This window comes from Urocampus carinirostris, chromosome 3 (genome assembly GCF_059441175.1).
Source record: "Urocampus carinirostris isolate Australia breed hairy pipefish chromosome 3, RoL_Ucar_1.0, whole genome shotgun sequence".
In the NCBI taxonomy this organism is placed as follows: Eukaryota; Metazoa; Chordata; class Actinopteri; order Syngnathiformes; family Syngnathidae; genus Urocampus; species Urocampus carinirostris.
Window position 1 is genome coordinate 5,140,525 of NC_142351.1, and position 16,740 is coordinate 5,157,264.

The 16,740-nt window shown below is 42.8% G+C and overlaps 1 pseudogene; it reads left to right on the forward strand.

The window, feature by feature from the left end:
• The first annotated feature begins 194 nt into the window (after positions 1 to 194).
• On the forward strand, positions 195 to 10,039 carry LOC148368440 (uncharacterized; annotated as a pseudogene).
• The last annotated feature ends 6,701 nt before the right edge of the window (positions 10,040 to 16,740 follow it).

Sequence of the window (16,740 nt, forward strand, 5' to 3'; positions counted from 1 at the left end):
AATTAGCTGTTTTTTAAGAAGGATGTTTTGCAGGTTGTGATTTCTTTTCAATGTACATTCATTGCGCGAAGTTGGCCCGACCAAAATGGCCGCCACGTAGGCACGCTAGTTAGCGGGCTGCCACAGCATGCGGACCTATCTAGTCCTCTGTTTATATCTGTGTCCCACAATCCTTTGCGGCGGTGTTTGGAAGGAGAAGCTGTCATGGCTGCCGCACTACCGCCAAACAAGAAAATGTCGAGAAAACTACCAAACGTCCTGTAGTCGACTTAAAACGACGTAAACTCGACAGAAGTATTACCTTGCGGTCCCTTTCGAAAGTTTGTCGTTTTTACTCCCGAGTTGGAACGACACCTCGTGGCGTTTTTTCCCATTTCATTCGGTCCAAATCAAGCGTTGAGCTTCAAAGGCGGACAAAATGTGCTCCAGTGAGGAAGGACGTATTAAAGAGAAGCTTCGGGAAGTCAAAGAGGAGACCGAGCGAGAACATCGACGACTGGATGCTGTTTCCAAGCAGCTGGGGGCAGGTTGGTCATTTTTGCTTTTTCTACGTCCTTGACATCAGGGGCGTTACCAGTGGGGGGTGGCCTGTCCCTCACCCACGGGCACGCTCTGCCCATCCAAAGAAAAGTGGATGTAGTAATGAGGGCAGTCGGGGCAGCACATATGTCATCTCGTATATAATTGTGTATGTCATCGGACACTAGCTTTGACTCTCCTGCCCCCTCAGCACACAGGGTGCATATCAGTCCCCACGGAGGGAGCAGCCCCTCCCTGCATATTGCTTCGTAGTAGTGACAGCAATTCTGTCTTTTTATAGAGAAGCGACTCTTTCAGCTTGACTGACCAAAATTAGATGTCTCTTTTCGTCTCAGAAGCGTCTCTTTAGATTGTTTTTGTTGATTTAGTGCATGTATGACTAATTGTTATGTAACAGTATGCACATCATGGCTAAAAAGGGGAACAATTCAGCAAAAAAACACAAAATAGAGAAAATGGAAAAAGAGACACCATCCCCTGTTCCAAAACCTACATGAGGACAAATAATACACAGATATTGCCAACATAAAATGTAGGCTATTCATATGCTATAGAGTAGAAGTTTGTTTTAAGCCTAGATTTAAACTATTCCACTGAGGTTGCAGATCGAATCTCAGGGGGAAGAGCATTCCACAGCACCGGGGCCCGAATGGAGAACGCTCTCGAACCTGCGGAGCTCTTCTTGGCTCTTGGGATAAATTGTGGGTTATGAACTAGGGTTTGAGCCCCAAATTGGGGTTCTCAACTGAATGTAGGTTTCCCAAAAATAGCTAAAGGTTTAGGGCTGGGGTTACAGCTAGCCTAAAATGTAAGGCTAGGGACACAGTTTAAAACGGGGTTAGGTCTAAAGTTAGGTCAAGGGTTATTTGTTAGGGTTTTGACTGCAATTTAGAATTTTCAAAGTTTTTAGGGTGCCGAAACAAGGTTAGGGTTTGACACTAAGGTTTAGGCTCCCGTTCTTTTGATTGGCGCGTAACTTCTTCATTCAATGGTCCTGGAGAAATTAGAAAATTGGCTTTAAATGTCCTTAAAAAGTGCTTGAGTTTGGCCATGAAAAAGCTGCACGGACCTTGTAGTTTGGTCCGGAGAAGTCCCAGGCTCTTCGCACTAATTCTTTGAAACATATAGGAGAGACTGTGTACATTTGTATCATGGGGACACCAGCAGCACGGTGACCATTCTACACTCAAAGTTTGACCCATCGGAAGAGATTTATTTGGATGCCGTTGATAAAAGATACTCTCCTTTCCATTTTGACCTCACACAAGACATTTGAATACTCTTGAGTGACAGCGTCTCAATTTTCTATCTTTATATCCCCTAGTGGGAGGTGGCCACAGTCAAGAACACGCTCGCATTCACCCAAAAAATCCATTACACTCGGTTCTTCCCAACCAGACACCGAACATTAAGCCCACTGCACAACAAGGGCTGAGGTAATATAACACGAAACCCTTCATCAGCATACACAGGTTTACCCCCACCGCATCATATGGTTCTTTTCCACCTCGGTCCCCTCGCCTGCCAAAGCAGGCCACCCGGGAGCCCAGGTCTCTCAATTGTATGGTCCAAAAACGCAATTGCCGGTAAAATGTCCACCTTTTTCTTTCCCCCCCGTTTTTTTGTATTTCATGTCAAACCTGCTGAAGATTGTCACATTTCTGGCAAGAGGCTCTTATGTCCATATTTTTGGCATCCGTTTCATACTAGTTAACAACTACATAAATGGGGGGAGAAAGCAAAGTATTACAAATGTACCCGGTCTCCTCTGTATGAACATATTTGTACTGTATACAGGAAAACTGCTAAAAGTGGTTGTAGTGATCCTCTTTGTCGTATTTTTCTGTGTGCGGATTTTACACGACCATGTGGATATGTCATGGTTTTGTGCCTTCAGTCCTTCTAATCTGCAAACCATGGCAGTTTCACCCCATTTTCAGGCCCCCTCCACTTTTCCTCTCCTCATGTGTTTGCAATTAGACAATCAGCCACCTCTCCCATGAATACCCCAGGGTCCCACCTCATATTGCTGAACGTTTCGATTACTGTAGACTTTTCACTCACCAAAAAAAACAAGCTAGGCGACCTCCGTCAATCCCTTCCACGTTCCAGTTTCTCCACTCCAAGACTTGCTACTCACTCCAACCCTCCTCTTAAGGGTATTTCAAAGTCTCCTTTTCTAGATTCTCTCCTCCCCAAGAACTTCCCCAGTCTCCCTGTCAAGTTTTCCTTCTTTGTCCCAAGACCTGCAACTTCAACAGTCTTCTTAAGGGTATTACCAAGTAACCTATTTTCAAGATTCTCGCCACCCAAAGATGAACTCTCAAGTTTCCCTCTCAAGATCTCCTCCTCCACTACCCAAGTCCCACACCCCCTTCTCGTCGATAGAGTCTTTTGTTGTTGCTGTTTAAATAAACGTCTCTCAAGTCAGGTTACACCACATCCATTGTGCCACCCGTTTTTTGTTTTTTTTTTGTGCCCTGCGTTTGGGAGTTTGGGAGTTTTGGGATTCACAAGATGGAGGCATCTTGTGACAGGAAATTTTCGAATCTCGACTTAAGACTCATCGATATTTAATAGCTTAAAAGTAACCTGATTCTTTGGTTTCCTCGTTCTTGAGGGAGTAGAACGAGCGTAGAAGTTTGCAAGGTTTAGGCCTTCTGAGTACTCAGATTGGCACCTGGACCAGATGCATTCTACTGTAGAACCTGCTGCATCTTTTGAAATTTTGAGACAGGAAGCTTGATTTCTCTATAACTTACTCTATATTTATTGTTGAGACTGACTGTGTATGAGGTCCTTGCAACACCCATTGCAACCTTCCTTAATGTCTATAACTCTGGAGGGTGCTATGTTTTTCAGTTCAAATGTTTTTAACTGGACCAAAATGTAATTTAAATAAATAAAATACAACAAGCATTTGTTTACAAATGCCTCTTATTCATGTAGTGTTTTTTTGTTTGTTTCAATTGTGTGTTTTTTTTTGTCAACTTTGTCTTAAATTTGACATCCAAAGGCATTCAAAAAGTCTTGAATTTAACTTGCTTTAAGCTGTAGGAACCCTGCTGTGTTTTGTGCGTCCCTTTGCGAGTTTCTGTGAATAAAGGCGTCGCAAATTAATGCGATCTCACTTGTGTGTTGCAGACATCGGTGAAAAATTGCTTCCTACTGCGTGGCAGGAACCAGAGTTGCCAGGAGCTGTTTACAAGATACTTAGAGTTGTGTTGAACAGAGCAGGTTGGTGGTTTTACTTTCTGCAACGTCCTCGACATCTCCTATTTGGCCGTCGACGTCCACCGCACTTTTCTTTCGAATACGGTCCGGGCTTCTGTCTTGCTCATTCTTTCACAATACATACAGTGAAGAAAAAGAGTATTTGAACACCCTGCTATTTTGCTACATATCCCACTTAGAAATCATTGAGAAGTCTGAAATTTTCATCATAGATGCATGTCCACTGTGAGAGAGTTAAACTAATAAGAAAAATCCAAAAATCACAATGCATGATATTCTAACGATTTCTTTGTGTGATATAGTTGCAAATAAGTATTTGAACACCTGAGAAAATGAATGTTAATATTTGGTACAGTAGCCTTTGTCTGCTATTAGAGGTCAAACGTTTCCTGTAGTCTTTCACCAGCTTTGCACACACCGCAGGAGATTTCTTGGCCCACTCCTCCTCACAGATCTTCTCTAGATCAGTCACGTTTCTGGGCTGTCGCTGAGAAACTCTGAGTTGGAGCTCCCTCAAAAGATTTTCGATTGGGATCAGGTCGGGAGACTGTCTCGGCCATGTTAGAAGCTTGATTTGTTTCTTACGGAAGCACTCCCTGTTTTTCCTAGCTGCGTGCTTTGGGTGGTTTCAGTGTTGGAAGACCCGCCACGACCCGTCTTCAATGATCTGACTAAAGAGAGGAGGTTGTTCCCCAAAATCTCCCAATACACTGCCCCAGTCATCCTCTCTTTACGCAGTGCACTTGTCCTGTCCCATGTGCAGAAAAAACACCCCAAAAGCACCCCTTTGTTTCGCAAGTACAGCGTTACTTTGGCGCTTTTACTTCAAACAACACTCTTTGCTAGCAAATCATTCTCTGAACCAATGACATGGCACGCGCGTTTCGCGGGGCTTCAAATGACTCCGCTTACGTCATCAACACACACATTGGCTCGCGCTACACGAACCACTCATCTGAAATGCTTGGTACACGCTTCAAGGATTCGAACTGACAGGCACATTACTACTTGACATCTAAAGTTCCGCTGTCGAGTAGTATAAGACCCGCGGCTTCTCGTATATTTTTACACGTAAGAAATGATGAAAGTTATTGTAGTGATGATTTTGCTTTATTCGCGTGTGTGCGGATTTTACACGACCATGTGTTTGATTCTAGACTTACTCTGTTAAGGATGTGTGAGCAATGCTCAACTGAGTTCAAAGAGCCCTAATTCTGTTTCCATTGCGCCTATCTGCTGGTATGTTACTTTTATTAGACCTGTTCAGGGCAGGGAAAAAAACAAAAATATGAAAAAAAAGAGTTCATTAGAGCGTGTCTAAGAAATAAATGCAAAATGTGTGGCAGCACAGTGACATCTACTGGCTGAGTCATGATTACAGGCTTAAGTTTCAAAATGTCGCCCCAAACCTTTAAAAACACCCCCCCACGCTCCTGTCACAGTTTCTGCCTACCTAAGTTTTATATTGTGTAAATTAAAAAATATTTGGTTGCACATTGGTAATTGCCCTACTTTTAAACCTAATGTCATTTTTTGAATTCAATGTTACTTTAAAATTCTGTTTTATTCCAAATTCTATGTGTATAGGTGCACGAAATGAGGCGGATTTGAATTTCATGACGCTGTGTAATGACAAGAATGGCGTTCTATTCAGTCTCCAAATTTTGCTTTCAAGTAAATAAAATAAGGGTTCTTGCTAATAAATGAACGAAATAGTGAGATGTTGTTGTAGAAAGTAGATAATAGGTAAGGATAAGGAAAGTTGAACCTGAAATGAACTTGAAGCAAACAGTCTTGGAGCTGACAAGAGCCTTTTGTGTGTAGATATCTGGCGGGAGTCATGGGATGATGATGTTGCGGGAAGCTGTTTGCCGAGTGAGTCGGGGCAGGCGACCATCACGAGTTATCACGAGTTGTTTTGAGCAATGCATAAAGAGGGTTCCCTTTTTGCCGTATCTCCTCTCTGCATATTTTTTTCAGGCGACACCCAACTATGTTTTCTCCAAAAATCCAACAAACGGACTTGGTCATTTTTTTTAGAACGAATAAAGATTTGAAGCGTTAACAGTTGCTACTTATATCTTTGCTTTTCTCGTCACACTGCACTTACTTGGCATATACGCTGGCGCCTTCTCGCAGAGTAATACGGCGAATACAGGAACAAAACGCGGCACTAAGTGTTGACAAAGGAATCTGATCAAAGCCACTCCTACCATCTAGCGGTGATTTAATTCCCAGAAGTCTAATACTTACCTTTCAGCGGCGCCTAAGCCTTTCGAATTTTTTTACGTTTTGGCACTCGGTGACAAGCGTCTGAAAACGTACTAATTCTTTACGGCACTGAACGTGTTAAGGGCAATATAAATTAATGTGACTTGTGTCTTGCAGACGTCAGCCCAAAATATCTTCCTACTGCGCGGCAGGAACCAGAGTTGCCTGCCGTTAAAATTGAGGAGGAGGAGGATCTGAAGCCTTATCACGCTAAGGAAGAGACAGAGGATGGGGAGCCTGTTCGCGTTAAAGAGGACGATTTTCCAGCCTTGCTAGTGACCGTCAAAGATCAAGGTCAACCTGAAGACAACGGTTGGCAGGAACCTCTAAGCATCAGCTCCCGTCAACACGTGGAAACGGATGACGACGACAAGTCCCACTCCGCAAACGCTGAAAGCAACTCACAGTCGGAAGGTGGTAACACATGTTCTCAGTGTGGGAAAACGTTTCGAAGCAAGTCTTATGTGAAGTTGCATATGAAATTCCACGCTGGCGAGAAGCCTTATGCCTGCTCAATTTGTGGTCAGAGTTTTACCGTCAGTACAAGTTTAAAGGGTCACATTAGAACCCACACTGGTGAGAAGCCTTTTGCCTGCTCATTTTGTGGAAAACAATTCTCCAAACAAGGAAACTTGACTGTACACACTAGAAGTCACAATGGCAAGAAGCCTTTTTCTTGCTCAGTTTGCGGTCAAAGATTCACTAGAAAAGGGAGCTTAAAAATACACACACGAATTCATACTGGGGAGAAGCCTTTTGCCTGCTCAGTTTGTGGTAAAAGATTCACCGAGAGTGGGAGCTTAAAAATACACACCAGAACCCACACTGGCGAGAAGCCTTTTTGTTGCTCAGTTTGTGGTAAAAAATTCACCAGAAATGGATACTTGAAATTACACCTACTAACCCACACTGGCATGAAGCCCTTCGGCTGCTCAGTTTGTGGTAAAAAATTCATCAGTAATGGACACTTGAAATCACATCAACTAACACACACTGGCGAGAACCCTTTTTCTTGCTCAGTTTGCGGTCAAGGATTCACTACAAGTGGGAGCTCAAAAATACACATGAGAACCCACACTGGCGAGAAGCCTTTTTCTTGCTCAGTCTGCGGTCAAAGATTCACTAAAAGCGGGAGCTTAAAAATGCACACACGAATTCATACTGGGGAGAAGCCTTTTGTCTGTTCAATTTGTGGAAAACTATTCTCCCAACAAGGAAACTTGAATGTACACATTAGAACCCACACTGGCGAGAAGCGTTTTTCCTGCTCAGTTTGCGGTCAAAGATTCACCCTAAATAGACACTTGAAATTACATCAACTATCCCACACTGGTGAGAAGCCCTTTTCTTGTTCAGTTTGCGCTCAAAGATTCACTACAAGTCGGAGCTTAAAAATACACACACAAATTCATACTGGGGAGAATCCTTTTGCCTGCTCAGTTTGCGGTCAAAGATTCACTACAGGTGGGACCTTAAAAATACACACACTAACCCACACTGGCGAGAAGCCTTGAACTTGTCGACTTTGTGGTGAAAAATTCATCCATACCCCTCACTAGAAATTACATACAAGAACTCACACTGGCGAGAAGCCTTTTGCCTGGTCTGATTGTGGTAAAAAAATCACCCGAAAAGGACACATGAAATTACACCAACTAACCCACACCTGTGAGAAACCTTTGACTTGTTGACTTTGTGGTGAAAAATCATCCATATCCGCTCTCGAAATTACACACAAGAACCCACACTGGCGAAGAGAATTTTTTTCTGTTCCGTTTGTGGTCAAACATTCACTGAAAGTGGGAGCTTAAAAACTTTTAATTGACCAAATATCACACATGCTGTCTACAATCACCAGAAGCATTGAAGAAATCGGGGGTAATGTACCGTAAATTCCAGACTATAGAGCGCACTTGATTATAAGCCGCACCCACCACATTTTAAGAGGAAAACTGCTTTTGTACTTACACAAGCCGCACCTGTATATAAGCCGCATGCGCCCACATTAAAACATGTAACACAATCACAAAAGTAAACCAAACCCGACTTTATGTCCTGCGATTTTTGGTTTGAACAATTTTATTGACACTATTTACAGCAAATAAAAGCGATTGTAACTGAATATAAAGTACAAAGTCCAAAAACCGCAGCCGGCTTGTTGAACGGAAAATGATACCGATGCTTAAGATTTGATGCAGACCTGCAGAGTCCGGGTCCCGTTGAAAGTAATCCAAGGAAAAAAAGTATATTTCCAAAGGTCAGGGTGGGAAAAATATATATCCACTATTGTCCGCTGCGTCCACAAACACGTCTCACCTTTACTCTACTTCTTTTCAGCCCACGTTGTTTTCGCCCCTTCTTTTTGATTCGCCCGTGGAAAACATCAGAATAAGTCTCTAAAATAAATACATTACAAAAATATAGAGTTGCTAATACATTTTATACATGGTTACACATATTTACAAAGAAAGACGGTACACCGAGAGAGTTTTCAAAGCTTTAATAATAATATTATAACTCATCCCAAACCGTGCCTGTGAAGGGTAGCAAAACGCTACTAGCAACACGCTCGCGTCACAGTAAGCGGGTCTTTTAAAAAAACTATACAGTACCTGTAGAAATCACGATAAACCGTCCTCATCTTCATCCTTACAACTCACGCCATCAAAGTCGTCTTCCTCAGTATCTGAAAGAAAATTTGTCATATAGACGTCGTCCCACGCTCCCTTATTCCAAAACACGCTAGCAAAGTAAAGGTTACGTGCAGTAGCCCATGTTCCTTCATTATCGGACTGCTCGATTGCGTTTAGCTTGAAAGCTGCGTCATGTGCCTTTCTTTTTACAATTTGCTTGGTGAGGATATGTCTACGCTAATTTAATTTGTGCACAAGCTAAGAAGTTGCAGTCTTCCTCGGCGCATATATTCCAGCGGTCTAACTCGAGCGCCGCTGGCGGCTGTTAGAAAAATGACATAAATTGGCCGCATCACTGAATAAGCCGCAGGGTTGAACGTTTGGGGAAAAAGTAGCGGCTTATAGTCCGGAATTTACGGTATATGTCCAGCTGCAGCAGAAGACAAAAGAATTTGAACTTTTTTCATAAGCACTGAATGAGAGCACAGACATGCAGGACACCGCGCAGCTGCTCATTTTTATTCGTGGAGTTAGTGCAAACTTTGAGATGTGCGAGGAGCTGGTAGCACTCCAAAGTCTGAAAGGGACTACGAGGGGGGAGGATATTTTCGGAAAAGTGTACCAAACCATGGAAGAGTTGGACCTGGACTGGTCAAAGCTGGCCAGCATCACCACTGATGGGGTTCCTAGTATGGTGGGCATGTCTCGGGGTCTAATAGGACGCATGAACCAGGAGATGGAAGAACGGGGTCTCACCGCCCTGCTACAAGTCCACTGCCTAATTCACCGGCAAGCACTGTGCTGCAAAGTGTTGATGTGGGATTCTGTCATGAAGATTGTAGTGTCATGCATAAACTTCATCAGAACAAAGGGACTTAAACACAGGCAGTTCCAAGACTTCCTGTCTGAACTGGAATCTGCGCACGGAGATGTGCTGTACTACACAGAGGTCCAATGGTTGAGCCGGGGCAGAGTTTTCAGGCGTTTTTACGAGCTGCTACCTGAAATGAACGCATTTCTTCATTCACAAAACAAAACGGTGCCAGAGCTGACGGACCCAGAATGGAAATGGCACCTGGCATTTTGAACAGACATGACAGAAATGCTGAACAGCTTTAACTTGCAACTACAAGGCCAGGGGAAACTCATTTCCCACATAAAAGCATTTGAGGTGAAACTACAGCTGCTTTTAGGACAAGTGAAAAAGCACAGTCCATCTCCCAGCTACACAAAACCTCTCTGCAGAGAACCCAGCCCGGTCCTGTTTCCAGCTGAAAAGTGCGTGGAAGCATTGGAAATGCTGAAGGCGGAGCTCGGTGTGCGATTCTGTGAACTACATGTTTATTAATTTATCTACCGTGATTTGCAAAAAACAAATAAAACATTGTTAAAAAGAAGCTTACGCAAGTTTTTTTTAGTCTCAAAATATCTTCCTAACACCGATTTTGTATTTGAAATAAGTTTTATATACAGTGTTAAAATTGAACTTCTATAAAGGTTTATAATTTGCTGTTTTTTAAGAAGCATTTTTTGCAGGGTGTGATTTATTTTCAATGTACATTCATTGCGCGAAGTTGGCCCGACCAAAATGGCCGCCATGTAGGCACGCTAGTTAGCGGGCTGCTACAGCACGCAGACCTATCCAGTCCTCCGTTTATATCTGTGTCCCACAATCCTTTGCGGCGGTGTTTGGAAGGAGAAGCTGTCATGGCTGCCGCACCACCGCCAAACAAGAGAATGTCGATAAAACTACCAAACGTCCTGTAGTCGACTTAAATCGACGTAAGCTCGACAGAAGTATCACCTTTTGGTCCTTTTCGAAGGTTTGTCCTTTTTACTCCCGAGTTGGAGCGACACCTTCTAGCGTTTTTCCATTTCATTCGGTCCAAATCAAGCGTTGAGCTTCAAAGGCGGACAAAATGTGCTCCAGTGAGGAATTACCTATTAAAGAGAAGCTTAGGGAAGCCAAAGAGGAGACCGAGCGAGAACGTCGACGACTGGACGCTGTTTCCAAGCAGCTGGGGGCAGGTTGGTCCTTTTCGCTTTTGCTACGTCCTTGACATCAGGGGCGTTACCAGTGGGGGGTGGCCTGTCCCTCACCCACGGGTACGCTCTGCCCACCCGAAGAAAAGTGGATGTGGTAATGAGGGCAGTCGGGGCAGCACATATGTCAATTCGTATATAATTGTGTATGTCACCGGACACTAGCTTGGACTCTCCTGCCCCCTCAGCACACAGTGTGCCCATCTGTCCCCACGGAGGGAGCAGCCCCTCCCTGCATATTGCTTCTTAGTAGTGACAGCAATTATGTCTTTTTATAAAGAAGCGACTCTTTCGGCTTGACTGACCAAAATTAGACGTCACTTTTCGTCTCAGAAGCGGCTCTTTCGATTGTTTTTGTTGAGGCCTGCCTCATTGAGATAAAAAGAGTGGATGTCAACTCAATTTCTTGCGACTTAACTCTGAAAAGACCGAAATGTTAGTCATTGGTCCATCTAAATGCCGTGACTTATTCTCAAAAACTGCTGTGAACATTGACAAATATCACATCACACAGAGTGACTCAGTTAAAAATTTAGGTGTCATATTTGACCCTGATCTATCCTTTGAAATACATGTAAAGAAAATTACTAGAACCACTTTCTTCCATCTTCGTAACATTGCTAAAATCCGTTCAATACTGTCTCAGTCTGATGCAGAAACAATAATTCATGCATTTGTTACCTCCCGTCTCGATTACTGTAATGCACTACTCTCGGGTCTCCCGAAGTCTAGAATCAAGTCTCTTCAGCTAGTACAAAATGCCGCAGCGAGGCTTTTAATTAGGACAAAAAAGTACGATCACATAACACCGATTTTGGCTAACCTGCATTGGCTCCCAGTTAGCCATAGATGTGACTTCAAGGTTCTCTTAGTATTGTACAAAATCATACATGGACTTGCTCCCTCTTATCTTTCAGATCTGATCTGCCACTATGTCCCGGTCCGAAGCCTACGATCTGAGAGTGCCGGTCTTCTGGTGATCCCGAGAGCAAAGAAGTGTTCTGCTGGTTCGAGAGCGTTCTCCATCCGGGCACCGGTGCTGTGGAATGCTCTTCCCCCTGAGATCCGATCTGCAACCTCTGTGGAAATGTTAAAATCTAAACTTAAAATTCACTTCTACTTCATAGCATATGAATAACCAACTCTTCTTGTCGGCTGAAAAATAGTCTGTGTAATATAGTGTAATAATCTGTGAAGCCCTTTGAGACTCCTCGTGATTTAGCTATACAAATAAAAATGACTTGACTTGATTTAATGCATGTATGACTATTTGTTATGTAACAGTATGCACAAAATGACTAAAAGGGAGGCGCAAAAAAACACAAAATGGAAGAAGAGACACCATCCCCTGTTCTAAAACTTACATGGGGACAAATAATAAACAGATATTGTCAACATGAAACGTAGGTTATTCATATGTTATAGAGTGGAAGTGTTTTTTAAGCCGAGATTAAAACTGTTCCACTGAGGTTGCAGATCGAATCTCAGGGGGAAGAGCATTCCACAGCACTGGGGCCTGATTGGAGAACGGTCTCGAACCTGCGGATCTCTTCTTGGCCCTTGGGATAAGTTTTGGGTTATGAACTAGTATTTGAGCCCCATGTTGGGGTTCTCAACTGAATGTAGGTTTCCCAAAAATAGCTAAAGGTTAAGGGCTGGGGTTACAGCTAGCCTAAAATGTAAGGCTCGGGTTACAGTTTGAAACGGGATTAGGTCTAAAGTTAGGTCAATGGTTATTTGTTAGGGTTTTGACTCCAATTTAGAATTTTCAACGATTTTAGAGTTCTGAAACAAGGTCAGGGTTTGACACAAAGGTTTAGGCTCCCGTTCTGGAGAAATTTGAAAATTGGCTTTAAATGTCCTTAAAAAGTGCTGAGGTAATAAAACATGCAACCCTTCATCAGCATACACAGGTTTACCCGTACCGCATCATAAGGTTCCTTTCCACCTCGGTCCCCTCGCCTGCCAAAGCAGGCCACTCGGGAGCCCAGGTCTCTCAATTGTATCGTCTAAAAACGCAATTGCTGATAAAATTTCCACCTTTTTCTTCTTTCCCCCCGTTTTTTGTATTTCAAGTCAAACCTGATGAAGATTGTCACTTTTCTGTCAAGAGGCTCTTATATCCACATTTTTGGCTTCAGTTTCATGCTAGTTAACAACTACATAAATGGGGGGGAAAGCAAAATATTACAAATGTACCCGGTCTCCTCTATATGAACATATTTGTACTGAATACAGGAAAACTGCTGAAAGTGGTTGTAGTGATCCTTTTTGCCGTATTTTTGTGTGCGCGGATTTTACACCACCATGTGGAAATGTCATGGTTTAGTCTCCAAACCATGGCAGCTTCACCCCATTTTCAGGCTCCCTCCATTTTTCCTCTCCTCAGGTGTTTGCAATTAGACAATCAGCCACCTCTCCTATGAATACCCCAGGCTCCCACCTCATATTGCTGAACGTTTCGATTACTGTAGACTTTTCACTCACCAAAAAAACAAGCTAGGTGACCTCCGTCAATCCCTTCCACGTTCCAGTTTCTCCACTCCAAGACTTGCCACTCACTCCAACCCTCCTCTTAAGGGTATTCCAAAGTGTCCTTTTCAAGATTCTCTCCTCCCCAAGAACTTCCTTAAGTCTCCCTGTCAAGTTTTGCTTCGTTGTCCCAAGACCTGCAACTTCAACAGTCTTCTCAAGGGTATTACCAAATAACCTATTTTCAAGATTCTCGCCACCCAAAGATCTCCTCTCAAGTTTCCCTCTCAAGATCTCCTCCTCTACTACCCAAATCCCACACCCTCTTCTTGCTGGTACAGTCTGTTATTGTTGCTGTTTACATAAACGTCTTTCAAGTCAGGTTACACCACATCCCTTGTTCCCTGAGTTTGCGACTGTCCGACACCAAGTGACTGGAAATGTTCCAATCTCAGCTTAAGACACACCAATATTTATTAGCTTAAAAGTAACCTCATTCTTTTGTTTCCTCGTCCTTGAGGGAGAAGGACGAGCTTAGAAGTTTGCAGGGTTCAGGCGTTCTGAGTATTCAGATTGGCACCTGGAGCAGATGCATTCTACTGTAGAACCTGCTGCATCTTTTGAAATTTTCAGACAGGAAGCTTGATTTCCCTATAACTTACTCTATATTTATTGTTGAGACTGACTGTGTATGAGGTCCTTGCAACACCTATTGCAACCTTCCTAAATGTCTATAACTCTGGAGGGTGCTATGTTTTTCAGTTCAAACGTTTATAACTGGACCAAAATGTAATTAAAATAAATAAAATAAAACAAACATTTGTTTAAAATTGCCTTATTCATGTCATGTTTTTTGTTTGTTTCAATTGTGTGTTTTTTTTGTCAACTTTGTCTTAAATATGACATCCAAAGGTATTTAAAAAAGTTTTGAATTTAACTTGCCTTAAGTTGTAGGAACCCTTTTGTGTTTTGTGCGTCCCTTCGTGAGTTTCTGTGAATAAAGGCGTCACAAATAAATGCGATTTGACTTGTGTGTTGCAGACATCGGTGAAGAATATCTTCCTACTGCGTGTCAGGAACCAGAGTTCCCAGGAGCTGTTTACAAGATACTCCGAGTTGTGTTGAACAGAGCAGGTTGGTGGTTTTAATTTCTGCAACGTCCCCGACATCTCGTATTTGGCCGTCGACGTCCTCCGTACTTTTCTTTCGAATACGGTCCGGGCTTCTGTCTCGCTCATTCTTTCAAAATACATACAGTGAAGAATGTAAGTATTCGGACGCCCTGCTATTTTGCTACATCTCCCACTTAGAAATCATTGAGAAGTCTGAAATTTTCATCGTATATGCATGTCCACTGTGATAGAGTTAAACTAATAAGAAAAATCCAGAAATCACAATGCATGATATTCTAACGATTTCTTTGTGTGATATAGTTGCAAATAAGTATTTGAAAACCTGAGAAAATGAATGTTAATATTTGGTACAGTAGCCTTTGTCTGCTATTAGAGGTCAAACGTTTCCTGTAGTCTTTCACCAGCTTTGCACACACCGCAGGAGATTTCTTGGCCCACTCCTCCTCACAGATCTTCTCTAGATCAGTCACGTTTCTGGGCTGTCGCTGAGAAACTCTGAGATTGAGCTCCCTCAAATGATTTTCGATTGGGTTCAGGTCCGGAGACTGTCTCGGCCATGTTAGAACATTTATATGGTTCTTACGGAGCCACTCCCTGGTTTTCCTGGCTGCGTGTTTCGGGTCGTTTCGGTGTTGGAAGACCCGCCACTACCCGTCTTCAATGATCTGACTAAGGAGAGGAGGTTGTTCCCCAAAATCTCGCAATACACGGCCCCAGTCATCCTCTCTTTACGCAGTGCACTTGTCCTGTCCCATGTGCAGAAAAACAGCCCAAAAGCACCCCCTTGCTTCGCAAGTACAGCGTTACTTTGGCGCTTTTACTTCAAACGACACTCTTTGCCAGTGAATCATTCTCTGAACCGTTGACATGGCACACGGGTTGTGCGGGGCTTCAAATGACTCCGCTTACGTCATCAACACACACATTGGCTCGCGCTACACGAACCACTCATCTGAAATGCCCGGCAGACGCTTCAGGGATTCGAACTGACAGGCATATTACTACTTGACATCTAACGTTCCGCTGTGGAGTAGTATAAGACCCGGGGCTTCCCTCTCGCTGATTCTTTTCAAAAACGTATATTTTTACACGTAATAAATGATGAAAATTATTGTTGTGATGGTTTTGCTTTATTCGTGTGTGTTCGGATTTTACACGACCATGTGTTTGATTCTAGACTTTCTCTATTAAGGATGTGTGAGCAATGCTCAACTGAGTTCAATGAGCCCTAATTCTGTTTCCATTGCGCCTATCTGCTGGTATGTTACTTTTATTAGGCCTGTTCAGGGCGGGGAAAAAAAAAAACAAATATGAAAAAAAAGAGTTCATTAGAGCGTGTCTAAGAAATAAATGCAAAATGTGTGTCACTGTGCTGCCATCTCCTGGCTCAGTCATGATTACAGGCTTAAGCTTTAAAATGTCGCCCCCAACCTTTAAAAACACCCCCCCTCGCTCCTGTCACAGTTTCTGCCTACCTACGTTTTATATTGTGTAAATTCAAAAATTTTTGGTAGCGTGTTGGTAATTGCCCTGCTTTTAAACCTAATGTCATTTTTTTTTTTAATCGATGTTACTTTTAAATTCTGTTTTACTCTAAATTCTATGTGTATAGGTGCACGAAATGGGGCGGATTTGAATTACATGATGCTGTGTAATGACAAGAATGGCGTTCTATTCAGTCTCCAAATTTTGCTTTCAAGTAAATAAAATAAGGGTTCTAGCTAATAGATGAACGGAATAGTGAGATATTGTTGTAGAAAGTAGATAGTAAGTAAGGATAAGGAAAGTTGAACCTGAAATGAATTTGAAGCAAACAGTCTTGAAGTTGACAGGAGCCTTTTGTGTGTAGACATCTAGTGGAAGTCATTTTGATGATGATGTTGCAGGAAGTCACAAGCTGTTTGCCAAGTGAGCCGGGGCAGGCGACCATCACGAGTTATCACGAGTTGTTTTGAGCAATGCAATAAAGAGTGTTCCCTTTTTGCCGTATCTCCTCTCTGCGTATTTTTTCGGGCGACACCCAACTATGTTTTCTCCAAAAATCCAACAATGGGACTTGGTGATTTTTTTTAGAACGAATAAAGATTTGAAGCGTTAACAGTCGCTACTTATATCTCTGCTTTTCTCGTCACACTGCACTTACTTGGCATATACGCTGGCGCCTTCTCACAGAGTAATATGGCGAATACAGGAACAAAACGCGGCACTAAGTGTTGACAAAGGAATCTGATCAAAGCCACTCCTACCATCTAGTGGTGATTTAATTCCCAGAAGTCTAATACTTACCTTTCAGCGGCGCCTAAACCATTAGAATTTTTTTACATTTTGGCACTCGGGGACAAGCGTCTGAAAACGTACTAATTCTTGTGGCACTGAACGTGTTAAGGGCAATATAAATTAATGTGACTTGTGTC